Below are 13,780 nucleotides of genomic sequence, written 5' to 3' on the forward strand. Positions count from 1 at the left end.
CTCTCACTACTTTTCTCAAAAATAACCAAAGCGGTTTTCTACAATTGTTCCTGAATTACTTTCGCTTACGTTTGCAGATTCATTTCGCCGCAGGCGTTTGCCGTTTTAATTCCTTTAACAAAATGGCAAAATGCGCTGCATGAAGAACGTCATCCGGTGCAGAATATACCGAAACTGAAGGTTTAAAGGCACGGAAGGAAAAGCGAGGTGGATGACGCAGGATGGCCGGGACAGAAACATGAAAAGTATGAAACCCGCGAGAAACATCTCCGTGGTTACACTGAGACTTGGCGTACATTTCTTCTTGCACCGGATCAGCCTTCCGGTATAATATTTCCGGTTTGCGCAATACCGGCCATGGTGCGGAAAAAACGGATGAAACGTAGGTATATCGTGAAAAGAAGAGAGGAAAAGATGAAAAGAGATAAATTTCCGTTAATCACGCGAAAAGTTCTTTTATTTCTTTATTGTTAAATCAATTTAAAAAATTGTTGGGTGGAATAAAGGAATTAAATAAAATTAAAATTTGTTATACAAAAAACTATTAATAGATATTATTATAAATAAAATTATTTAAATGTATGTAATGTTTTTTAATTATTGTGTTAATTTTCAATTAAATAATAATTATTAAATATCTGGTTTTTTATTTACCCGCAAAATATTTACTATATTCTTTGATTTAGGAAAATAACTCGAATCGTATATTCACGCATAAATGCGCCGTCAATTAAAATTACAATGATTATTACTAGAAATTTAATTGTATTGTATATTGTTATACGGAATAATAAAATACAAATTATTATTCTATATAATAGCCGAATGTTACGGTACAAATGCACAGACTTTTTATCAGTTTACCCTTGATAATTAACAATTAATAACATCTTTCAGTACATCAAATAGAGTTTAAATAAACGAATGGTCGATTAGGTAGGTACAATATTAAACAGTTAAGGTTATATTCTAGCTGATTTATAGTATATCGCCCAACAATTCTGTCCACATTTTTATGTTTATGTTGCAAATACGCACGCAGTGAAGTAAACAATGTAAACGCGCGGACGACTCTTAAATTCTCGCCAATATGAATTTTTAATTTTCCTGTGCTTTACGACTGGGTATTAAAATACAGCAGGGGAGTGAGGTAGAAACGAGGGAAAGTACGGAAGCCGCGGTCTCGAAGGCGGAAGCGCAGAAGGCGAATGTATAGAGCCTCGGGGAATCCCCGGCGGAGTTATATTTTTCTCCAAGAGCACCTCTCCGACTACGCGATTGCCCTGAGATATGCGATTACGCGAATTTATTGGTGTATAATACCTCGCGGGCTGGGAAAGAGGAGGGATCGATGCGCCGCTTATACACAAATTCGAAATCGATACGCAATATACCTTTGCCACCGTGTTTTCCCAGCGATATTCTATACGGAACAAAGCTAATCTGTGGGAAGTCTATGATTATTTCGTCTTTCCCATTGAAGTGTACACAATAAAAAATATGTAATATACAATTTCTAGAAACTAATTGAGCTCGAGATTGCGAAGCAAAACTTACGCGCGCTAAAAATATATTTTTCAACGTAAAGTTTCTACTATGCTCTAAGAAAACACACAGCGTTATGAGATCAATATTATATCAGAGACATAAAAGAAAAAGGTAATAAAAAATTTGTTAGCGACAAAAATGACGAATAATTATTAAATTCAGAGACTAGCAAAAATGTAATTAAAGAATTATCAGTTTTTATTAAAAGCGAGAATCAGAATGTGATTTATTTCAAAATAATACTGATTCTGTGGTGTAAATTAAATTGATTAACTATTAATATAACAACAATATCCAAGTGAATTTAAATATTTAAAAACTAGCGTTCACAAATACACACAACGTGAAACAAATGAATGGAAATTCGGACGCTGCTCGTTCGCTGCGCACGAAAACGAGAAGGGATGATAATAATAAAGTGACGTGGCGGAGAAATTATTTTGAAGAGTTCGCGCTGAGGGAACTTAGCGCGCGAACAGTGGCTACGGCAAAGGCGGTTGGTATTAGGTGCAGAAACCGACTGAGTTACGAGGGGTTATAAATTCCGAATATTGGAGTTCTGCCCTGTCGTTCTCCATCCTCTCCTTCTTCGGCGTCCTACATCCTCTATTCGGTACAATGGGAAGAATCTCCTTCTATCCACGCGACTCGTCTTGACCCACTATTATGTCGGGCCACACAAAAATAGAATCTATATTTGACCGGTCTATACAGAAACATTCCGTATAAAGACGCGAACTCCCTGTATGTACGTGCTCGTATTCTGTTTATTATGCACATAAAATAGGGCAGAATCCCATTGACCGTTGCGCGCCAAGAGAACCGAGAAAACGCATCGCTGGGCGATCTAAATTCTTTAACCCCTTCGAGTCTGATGATCGTAAACTCTTATTGTTCGTGCCATGGCATCGTTTCGCATATCTTACGATTATTAGAGAAAGATTTCGTTTTTGGTTTACGAGGATGGAGTCCTCGGTAACGTATTGATATAAATACTTACTTACGTAAAAACATACGGAAAATACAATCTCTTTCAGAATGTATATTTCACGTACAATACATGATATCATTTTTTATTAAAAACGCAGCTTTCAATTCAAAATCATTTTCAAGAAAATATTTTGCATGCAAGCAAAACGACAACTGATATTTAATGCAATAACGAAACGTAGGATATTTTATTTTTAATCAATCGTGAAAATGTGCTGTGCACAGCCTCCTTTCATTAATCTTTCAATAGATGGTTTAAAGTTTAAAGATACAAGTTGGTACGTGGGGTGCTCCGCGAACATCGTAAAATATTTTAATTTTATAGTTACATTTTTTACAAGTATATTATATTATAGTTAAATGTATATTAATTACATCTTTATGAGACAAAGAAATGTAAAAGTTAAGACTTCTGGACATCTGGGCATTACATTTTATTTTCCTTTTCCAGAACGGTTTTAAAGAAAACTACATCTGCGATGTTGTAGCCACCCCACGTACTCCACTTAAAGATTAATAAAGTTACTTGCTAACCTCCTTATCGGTGTTCTCATTCGTCCTTCCTGCTCCGACTCCGTTATTTGATTGCCCAACTACTGATCCATCTGAAAAGAAATATACAATCTATTTTATTTTTTGTCAATAAATTGCTAATTAATGTGTACTTTCTAAAAAATACAAATTTTTTTAAGATATCTCTTCTGTATAAATACCTTTTTGCACTCCCTGCATGTGGTCATGATTTTCTATCACATAACATTATAATCGCGTATACAATTTCGAATTTCGAACATTCGATTTATATATTTATATTGTGCCAATAGATCGAAAGATATTTTTACGTGTATATGTCTCTAACTATATTGAAAATGTCACTTACTATAACAACACGATTAAAAAACAAAATTCTCCAGAAAATAAGTTCGAATGTTTTAAATCATTTTTTAATCAGTTTTAAAATTTTGTAATATTAATTTTGAAATGCAATTTTGGTGTAATAATAGATTGTAGAGAAATAAAAGGTATTATTTTTTAAAAGTATGTTCTATCTTTTTTCTTTACTTTTCCATTCTTTTTCTAGAAGCAACTTTAGAATGATAACTTTTGCCAACAAAAAGATATCCTTACATATGTATATCTTTATTTATATTGGAAATATTGTTTATTGCAATAACACAATTAAAAAACATAGTTCTCCAGAAAATAAATTTGAATGTTTTAAATCATTAAAATCTGTAATATTAATTTTGAAATGCAATTTTGGTGTAATAATAGATTGTAGAGAAATAAAAAGTATTATTTTTTAAAAGTGTGTTCTATCTTTTTTCTTTATTTTTCTATTCTTTTTCTAGAAGCAACTTTAGAATGATAACTTTTGCCAACAAAAAGATATCCTTATATATGTATATATTTATATTGGAAATATTGTTTATTGCAATAACACAATTAAGAAACATAGTTCTCCAGAAAATTTAGTTTAAATATTTTAAATCATTAAAATTTTGAAATGCAATTTTGGTGTAATAATAAATTGTAGAGAAATAAAAGGTATTGTTTTTTAAAAGTGTGTTCTATCTTTTCTTTACGTTTCCATTCTTTTTCTGTAAGCGATCTCAAAATTTTCGAATTACGTGTAACAAATGAGCGATATTATTTTTCATTGCAACATTTCACTGAGTTTTCTAATTCCGCGTAACCTTTTCGAGATGATCTCTCTCCTGTCACACTTTCAGTTTATTCACTAAAAACACTCGAACGCAAATACGAATCGATTAGAAGAATCAGAGTCACTCCCGACGTTTATTCGCAGTTTACGCGAATACGACTTAACGAGTGAACTATGCATGTACAAACCGCGAACACCATCGAGGATCAACCGGAATAGTCGAAAGATCGCCTGACCACTGTTAAAACCAAGGTTAAAACGCAACGCACTTCACACGCGATCTGACAATACAACCGCACGCCACTTTTCTGATCGGCTTTCGATGTGGATTTTACGTAGGCGATAAAGCTCGCAAAAAAAAGGGGAGAGGTGAAACGTTGAGCGACGCGACGATGTTTACGCGTGACGTCATCACAGAGGAATGCGAAAGAACTCGGAAGCGACCAATGACGTTCTACTTACCAGATACAACGCCGACACCCAATCACAAACCGCGTCTCAAATTCAAAACGGCGCGACGCGATGTTTTCGAATAAATGCGTCACTGTTTCCGAAACACGCATCACTGATACCGCACGCGGAAGCGAAATGTGCTTCGGGCGAGAACGACAAGGTATTGTTTACGGGCGCGTGTCCTGTGCGTGATTCGAAATTCTCGGAAACAACGGAGACGCCCGAGACGGTGCGGGAAAGTGCGCCATCGACCGAGATCCGAATCGCACATACGAGTGAAACGGTTGAATACGCATCGCTGCGTATGAATTTCACATGGCACTACGTATTGCGCTGTATCAACTGATCAACATCGATCGTCGTAGATCCGTGATCTGAGAAGTAACGCTTTCGCAGAGCTTGTGAATTTGCCATCCGTTCGGATCGTTTACGCCACGTAAGTGTATGAGATTCGTATCCGAAAGTTTTGCGTTCAATACGTTCTGAAATGTACTGAAAATAGTTTACATTACTGATATTACGGGTGCTAAGATTGTCAATATTGTAAAGCTAAATGGATGCTTTTGAGTTAATGACATAAATCGACGTATAAATATCATCCTCTCTTTCTTATACTTATCTTGTTTAACACATCCTTTAATAATAAGAGATGCGTTTCGTTTTATGCATGATGTGCGTGATATATCATTTAATATTCGGTGAACAAGAAGAATAAAATAGTACATCATATGTGAAATGGAAAACTCAAGATTGAAATGATTCCTAGAATATTACAGAACATTAACGCAATTTATGAGCGTCAAATGGCAGCCTTGGATACGTTCAATACATGCTCAATACATTTCAGAACGCATTTTCTAAGGCTTTATTTGGAAACGTCATCCGATTGCCTTCACTGAGAGAAAAAATTGCTATAATCGCGAAAGGTTACACAATTAATTATCAAATTTGTTTACTGTTTATAGCAATTTGCATATTTGACAAATATTTTGCATTTGTTGCAAATAATTTTTATATATTGAGTACAAAAAAGAAGAAATATTTGTTATATCTTCTGCAATTTAATTTGCATCTTTATATTTGCAAATAAATTTGCGGTCATGGCACGGGATTAGCGTTCACTCAGTGAGAAAAATGTTTGGTTAAAAATGGATAAACCAGGAGATTCTGATTGTATTAATTAGAATTCCTAGAATTATTTAAACTAGAGAATTTTAGTAGATTTAATTAAAAATTGTCTAATCTGGGAACACAGTAGACGTTAAGACATGACGTGAGACACTGACGTGTGTAAAATTTTTCAATTTTTTCTATTATTTAAAAATAAAAAATTAGCTCAAGGCTACGCTTTCAGCGCTTTACAGTATTTCTATTCTTATTTTACGTTTAATGAATAATAAAGACAGAATGATAATTATAATCGCTTAAAGAGCGTGAGTGTCAAAATTAACCGCAGCCTAAATTTGTAGAATATATATACCTACTTATTAATTTGGACGAAAGTATCGAAATCAATAAGACATAAATATAAAAATATTAGTAAAACACAATTTTAATAGTTATTTGACACTCTAATAATAGTATCAAAATAAAAAAAAGAGATCCTTTGGATGTCGAAACAAATTTTCCCAAGAAACCGTCGGAAGTAAAGGGGGTGGGGGGGACCTTTTGACTGGTCAATTATATTAAACAGCGAATGCGATTGATCAGTTAAACGCCGTTTAAGTAATTGATGTTTGTGAAACCGGCCCCATGTCTTGAATCGTGTTTTTCTCGCCAATTTAACTGCACGGAGGTGTCAAACCGATTTCGGGCACATTAATAATTAAAATGTACTACATGCGAGAAACACCTTCTTCAACTCGCATCGCGATCAGCAGGGACATGGCCACCCAAGGCATCAGATTCTATCGCCTGAATTATGTTTAATCGGGGCAAGTAGCGACACGCAACGCATTGAAAGAGTTACTTGATGAATAATTAATAAGCAGATGCGACTCATATGTCACTTTTGAAAGTATATCATATCAATGCGCGTATAATTATTGAACGGAAATTGGTTTGGACGACGCAGCCGGCGATGAGAACGACGGAGAGTCTAATGGCAAGTTCATTATTGCATTTATTACTCGCAAGATTATGATCTGACAATTTCATATGTTATAACAGTAATATGCAACGATTAATTGACACTAGGAAGAAGCAAAGATACACGCTGAATTAATAGTTGCTGGCGACGCGTCGAGAATGATGTAGTCTGATAAGTCCATTATTGCACGCATTTATTATTCACAAAATTATCTCTGATAATGATTCTATACGTTATGATATCTAGTAGTAATATGCAGCGATTAATCGACACTGGGAATTAAATAACACAGATACTGGGAATTGAATACTGGGAATTGAATACACAGCCGATCGATTTAACAGATATTCTTGCTTTTTTATATAATTTCCATAAAAAGACCTGAGAATCGTAATATATCAAATTGAATAAAAAATTTGAATTAAAAGTAACAAAAATTGATTCTTTTTTTGCTGGTATACAATAATTATTACATCTTGGGAAATAATTAGACATTGATATTTTTTTACGTGATTTCCATAAGAAGATTTGAGAATTGTGTTAAATACGATAAAATTAAAAATTTATATAAAAATTATTCTCCTTTTTTGTGTATTTATACTTTGGGAGGATTCCTTTTATCTACAAATCTGTTGCCTACATCACTTTTGCCTACAATTCGTACAGTTGCCTAAACGTATTATTGCCTACAACTCAATTGCCTACAAACACTTTTGCGCACAAATAAAAATTTTAGAAACGGATTTACTTTTGCCTACACACACACACACACAAGTATTATTGTCTATATATATTATTGCCTACAGCTCGATTGCCTATAAGCACTTTTGCACACAAATAAAAATTTTAAAAATGGATTTACTTTTGCCTACAAGTATTATTGTCTATATATATTATTGCCTACATGTATTATTGCCTACAGCTCGATTACCTACAAACATTATTGCCTACAGCTCTATTGCTTACATGCATTTTATTTGCCATTAAATACTATTTTATCTTTTCCTTTGTTTCATGTAAGCAAGAGTAATACTGGTTCTAAAATTTTTATTTGTGCGCAAAAGTGCTTGTAGGTAATGGAGAGTGCTGTAGGCAATAATACATGTAGACAATCGAGCTGTTGGCAATAGTACATGTAGTCAAATGTGACATTTCTCTGAAAATTTTTATTTGTGCACAAAGGTGTTTGTTGGCAATAATACATGTAGGCAAAAGTACTTCCGTTTCTAAAATTTCTATTTGTGCGCAAAAGTGCTTGTAGGCAATACTACATATAAGCTATCGAACTGTAGGCAAAAGTAATGTAAGCAAATGACACTGTAAATAATAGATTTGTAGGCAAACGGAATCCTCCCTAAAAATTCATATGAAAATGATTCTTTTTTTATGTATGATTTTCGTATCATGGCGAATTAACAAACACTTACTTTTTTACGTGATTTCCATAAGACTGAGAATAATGATTTATATGGTAAGTTTAGAATTAAAATAAAAAATTTCCGATTCCTTTAAAATTGGTGATTTCTTTTTTGTGGGATTTTTATACCTTGTCGAATTAAAAAACATACATTATTAAACTTAATGCTCAATTAAAAAGCGCAAACAATAGAAACAGGGACTAACAAATTTCAACCAGAAATCATTATGTATACCAGAACATATAATTTCTGATAGATTGAAATCTTTTATTCTTTGTTCCTGTTGCCTGTACTTTTTAATTGTACCTCAAGCTTTACTTTCCATGATTTCCATAAGAAGATTTGGGAGTTATGATAAACTCGATAAAATTAAAAATTCACGTGAAAATTGGCGACTCCTTTTTTACGTATGTGGTTTTTGTATCTTCGCGAATTAACAGACATTGTTGCTTTTTCGTGCGATTTCCACAAGAGGATTTGAGAAAGTCATGAAAATGTGATAGAATTAAAAATTCACGCGAACAATTTGGCAGTCCAATTTCTTTTTCTTGCGAGCGTAGCTTTTGTACTCTGATTACGCAGAGATAAAGCGTGTCTCGTCTGCATACACATAGAACTCACTAAGAAATTAACTTCCGATTGTTAATCTGTCGCGAGTACAAAGCGCTACGTTATAATGCTCTCATAGGGCTAGCTAAGGTTTTAAGGTCGAGAAAGACGAGGAATATAGAAACGATATTATACGGGCGCCCTTTCCTTCAAGACGTAAGAATTTCTCGACCGAAAGCGGCGAAAGCGCTACTCTGTTTTATGTGTATATACTGGGTGTGTCTAATCAAACTCGTATAATCCATTTCTCACGACGGATATTATTTAATAAAAGTATTCAAATTACATTTCGAACGTATTCCGACAATTCGAAAGACATGTTTCAATAATATATAATATGCACATTCTATCGTGTAAGATAATTGAAGTTACTACCATTAATTCAGTAATATTATGGTATCGAGGTATTCTCGAGAGAGAATACGTCGAATTCACGTTCCGCAAAGTAACTAAAAGTTTTGAACCCTTAAGCAAAATATCGAACAAGACCCTCGGTATTGTTTTAGTAATGAAAAGCTTCGTGAAATTAAAAAAGATGAATTGAATTGAGTAAATTTATTTTTATTTTATAAGCCTAAAAATTTACAATTTCTTAATTTGTTCAAATCATATTACTTTAAACTTTATTGTTCTATAATTTCTTCTAACTTTTCAATATGTATTGAATATATAAGTTTAAGACTGTAAAGTTTAGAATTTTATTTCTTTGTAATTTTCTAACGTCATTTTCCGGCAGACATCGCGTTTGATAAAAGCTTCGTTGTCTTTATTATTCTTGCGCATAATTCTTGTTCTTATAACATTATTGAAGAAAGACGTGATTAACCCGTCACACCCTGTATATAAACGTGAGAACGAAGAGACGTTCGCGCAACGAGGTCGCTGTTCTTTTACTAATTAAAGCCTCATTCTTTGATCTTAAAAGCGCGAGCTGGCAAATAGAAGAAACTGTCGATTTTCCGGGCTAACGCTCGACTGCACAGATCTCGAGTTCACTACTTCTTCGTCGAGAGTCGCTCTCCTTTTATCCGTTTGTGACGTCTTGGCAGAATGTTTTAGGAAAAATATCCTCTGCCATTACGGGAAAAATGCGCGAGATTCCTTTGGATTATCCAATACTTTTCTTAATTCCTAGTTTTATTTGTTATCCGATAATTGTTAGTAAATGTAAGGTATTGTGAAGAATGTATCCCGTTTAAGATGCTGTGAAAAATTTATTCATTTGAAATAGAAGCGTTTACTGTAGAATTAAATTTAAAATACAATTCATATTGTGGAGGTTCGGAATATATAGTATAAAAGTAACTTTTACGAGTATATTAAAATTATAACTACTTCTTGGATATTACTATTATATATTTAATATAAACATACAATTAAGGAGCATACAGTCACAACTCAAGATATTATTAGAACAAAATATAATATATTTTAAATTAATACTTTAAGATATAAAAAACTATAGATGTTTTAGTTAAGTTTTGACTATCATCAGTACAATAATGCATAAATGTTACAATATAGTATAATATAATCTATACTATATTGTAACATCAATGCATTATTGTACTGATAATGGTTAAAATTTGACTGAAACGTCTATAGGTTTTTGTTTATGTTAGATGTTGTTAAGTTCTAATAACATCTCAAATTGTGACTGTATGCTCTTTAATTGTATGTTTATATTATTAAGCCTTTAAAAGTGTAAATATATTTAATAATTATATTTACCATAATGTATTGCTACTGTCATAATTAATTTTTAATTTCTCATTTTCTTATGTTTAGAATATGTCTATACAAACATTTTCGCGATTTCTTTAAAGTTATTTTTACGTGCCGAATATTTTGTCAGTTGTATCCTACGTATAAGAACATACTGAAAGATCTCGATTAATAACAAAGAGAAATAACATTCTGTAATATAATTTTCACAAAATCCTCTCATTTCGCTGCGCTATTCATTCAACGATAATTATGTAACTTCTCGCGCTGCATGCTATTTACCGCGATGCCTTGCTTTTCTTCACTGGTGTATATTATTATTATCGCGAGTCATAATCTTGGCCAAATCTCGTGAAGTTATTGTCATAAAACAAACACTACTCGGTGGCAAACTGCGGCAGTAAACGTAAGCACGCGGCAATAAATTTAAATTCCAATTTCGCCGAATGCAGTCCGCAGCATACTCTCGAGGACTTTCCCCATGAGCATACTCATCTGTCCGAATAAAATACTTATTGTTTCATGTACGATCCAACGACAATCTTCCCTCATCCTTATCGTTGGAAATCCAAAGATCTCAATATTTTTGTTGATGAGATTAATTTGCTTTGGCGCACTTTTATTTAATATAAATAATAATCGGGTGGCCCTATAATTAGAAAAAAGAAAAAGAAGATTACAAAACTATAAACCGCAAATAAGGAATTGCAACCGTGTTATAAAAAATATACAATTAGAAGCTATCAAAATGAGTTATGTTTAATAAAACATTCAAGCTGTTAACAATGAAAATTAAACCTTATTAATAATAATTTGCTATCGATTCGGGTCAAGTCGCTCCTTCAATACGGAATGTATTTATGTTTTCATGACAAAAATAAAATATTTTCTAGTTAAGATTTAGGAAAGATCGAATCGCAATAATATTTTATATATTACGAATACGTATACAACATTTTATACATATTTTATACATATATTTATATGTCATATTGTTTATGCTATACAAATTCTATAAAATAACCATGCTTTTCTTATTCAAGGAAAAATTAAAATTATTGATGTCACGCTTTTTAAAGTAAGCTTCAAACAGAAACTGTTACATTCATTTAGAACTAATAATTTATTTGGCTGCTCTGAAAACTATACGTAAATACAATAAAATATTTATTGAAATAATGAAAATTAGTCCAATGAATTCTCATAATGATTTAGGTTATAAAACTATTACTAAAATTCATTGCAAGAATAAATATGTTACATAAATGAATCCAGTTATTGTGTATCAATGAATTAACTGCATTAAATCGGACATTGATTAACGATTATTTATTGGACTAAAAATAACCAAAATTGTTTTAGTGTATATAAATAATATTTTATTATTTGTATTTTACTATAAAATAATTGATAAAAAATCACAAATGTAGAGTTGAAAGAATAATGTAACAATAATAAATAATTATATTATTTAAAAATAAATGTATACTTAAAATATTTTACCAAAATTTACATCTCAAATTATATATAAATACAATATTTTAATTTTTTCTTTAACAATATACTGAATTTCGCTACAATCATGTGAAAGTTCAACAAAAATAGACGTGTCTGCGAGTAAGATGGAAGAATATCGCTAATCGGTTCCTTAGATCGACTTTTAGAAGAAATCAATGACGGTACTAAGGCGAGACGAGAGTTACGAGATCACGATGCCCGACAAGTTCTGACAAGCGCAATTGCGCCTTTCGAGGGGTGCTCGTTTAGGCTGAGCAATTCCACGGCTGAACTATTTCTTTCTTTTGTTCCACAAGCTTGTGTAATGACCAAAGTTCTCGATCGCGCTTTTCTTGACGCGAGCTTTCGGCGTGAGAGTCGCGATTTGGCCTCTTTGATATCGCCCGCTGTTACCAAGTATTAAAAGTAATAACGACTCATTAAGTTTCGACGTGCGAGGGAATGATATTGGTAGAAGTTCGTTAGCTACTCGAAGAGTCTGTAAAACAATACTGCATTTGCGCTAAGAGTTAACGAGAGAATTCTAGCGCTCCCAAGAATTGCGCTAATGTTCGTCGATCGCATTAAGAAAACTTTTCATATTTTACAAAGTAACGTTTGAGCACAACTAACGAAAAAATACTTATTACTATTAATGATTAATATCTGCATTTAAAAGAGAATTTATTATTATAATTATTTATTATAATTATAATAGAGAGAATTATTTATTATAATTAGTATAGTCAATATTTGAAAGAAAGAGAAATAGAAACATGCACATTCTAAATTATATGTGAGATTAATTAATTTGGAAAAAAATTCAGAAATTTTTTGAACATTTTTCTTCTTCGTTTGCATACTATATTTATAAATGTAAGAAAAATTTTATCAAATTCAATTTTTATTTTAATTAAAGTCTAGTAAGTGTAAAGAGCAAATTTTTCTGATTCTTTTTAACGTTTTTCTAATTTAATTTCAGAAACTACTTAAAGTTTATTTAAGAACTTTACAAAATCAATTTGATATTAAAAACGCTTTAAAAACAATTCACGGATGTTTGCGGAAATATTATAGAAAACTTGGATATGTTTGTGAACGTTTCTCATGTACATTTTGTTGTTTCTTTAGATAAAAATACAAATAAATTTCACAATGCACAAGACAAGACTTTAAAAACGCCTAAAAACAGTCGAACGGGTTCCTTCTTCGAATGCAGGACTTATCACGCGTTTCTAGATTAGACGTGGTCGCAGATCGTGGATACAAATCACGTGAGCATGCTTTCTGACGCGGAACTAATAGAGGTACAACAAGGTAGGCAAACAGTAGCGAAGGTTCTCCTGATTGCAACGAATTAGAGTGTTCCCTGTAGCGATTTGGGTTGTGCGAGCAGGCGGACAACGGTGCGGTCTAGATGAACCTAGACGAACCTATGAGTGTGGTCACCTTGTTTTGTTCAGGGACATGCAACGGGGCATCGGTCGAATGAAAACGGTTAATTGCTCGGTTTCTATAACACGCAGCTCTATTCAATTCTAGACCGAGCGCGACGACCTCGTAGAACTTAATGCTACACCACTCGAATGTTACCAAAAGTTCGTGTTACCGCATATCGGGCAACTTTCAACAATACTATATTAAATTCAAGTGCTATTAGATAGAGTCTATTAACACGAAAGCACAAGTACACTTCTCGTAAATGAAGGAAGGTGATGGAGAGAGAAGCATATATAAGTCAAGGTTGTACTCACTCAATGACATTTCAATTAAATAACGTTACAT

General features: G+C 32.7%; 2 long non-coding RNA genes across 2 annotated transcripts in view; one reads left to right on the forward strand and one right to left on the reverse strand.

Moving 5' to 3' along the window:
* The window catches only part of LOC108751224, a 33,330-nt gene extending 29,951 nt beyond the window's left edge, over positions 1-3,379 (reverse strand). Inside the window, exons 1-2 of the long non-coding RNA XR_001939471.1 lie at positions 3,252-3,379; positions 3,073-3,143 (exon numbers count right to left, since the gene is read on the reverse strand). This is a non-coding gene — a long non-coding RNA (uncharacterized LOC108751224). The remainder of the gene's footprint in view (positions 1-3,072; positions 3,144-3,251) is intronic.
* Positions 3,380-4,897: 1,518 nt separating this feature from the next.
* LOC108751225 overlaps positions 4,898-13,780 on the forward strand; it is a 68,714-nt gene continuing 59,831 nt past the window's right edge. The window contains exon 1 of the long non-coding RNA XR_001939472.1: positions 4,898-5,093. This is a non-coding gene — a long non-coding RNA (uncharacterized LOC108751225). The remainder of the gene's footprint in view (positions 5,094-13,780) is intronic.

Source organism: Trachymyrmex septentrionalis, unplaced genomic scaffold, assembly GCF_001594115.1.
Source record: "Trachymyrmex septentrionalis isolate Tsep2-gDNA-1 unplaced genomic scaffold, Tsep1.0 scaffold42, whole genome shotgun sequence".
Taxonomy (NCBI): Eukaryota; Metazoa; Arthropoda; class Insecta; order Hymenoptera; family Formicidae; genus Trachymyrmex; species Trachymyrmex septentrionalis.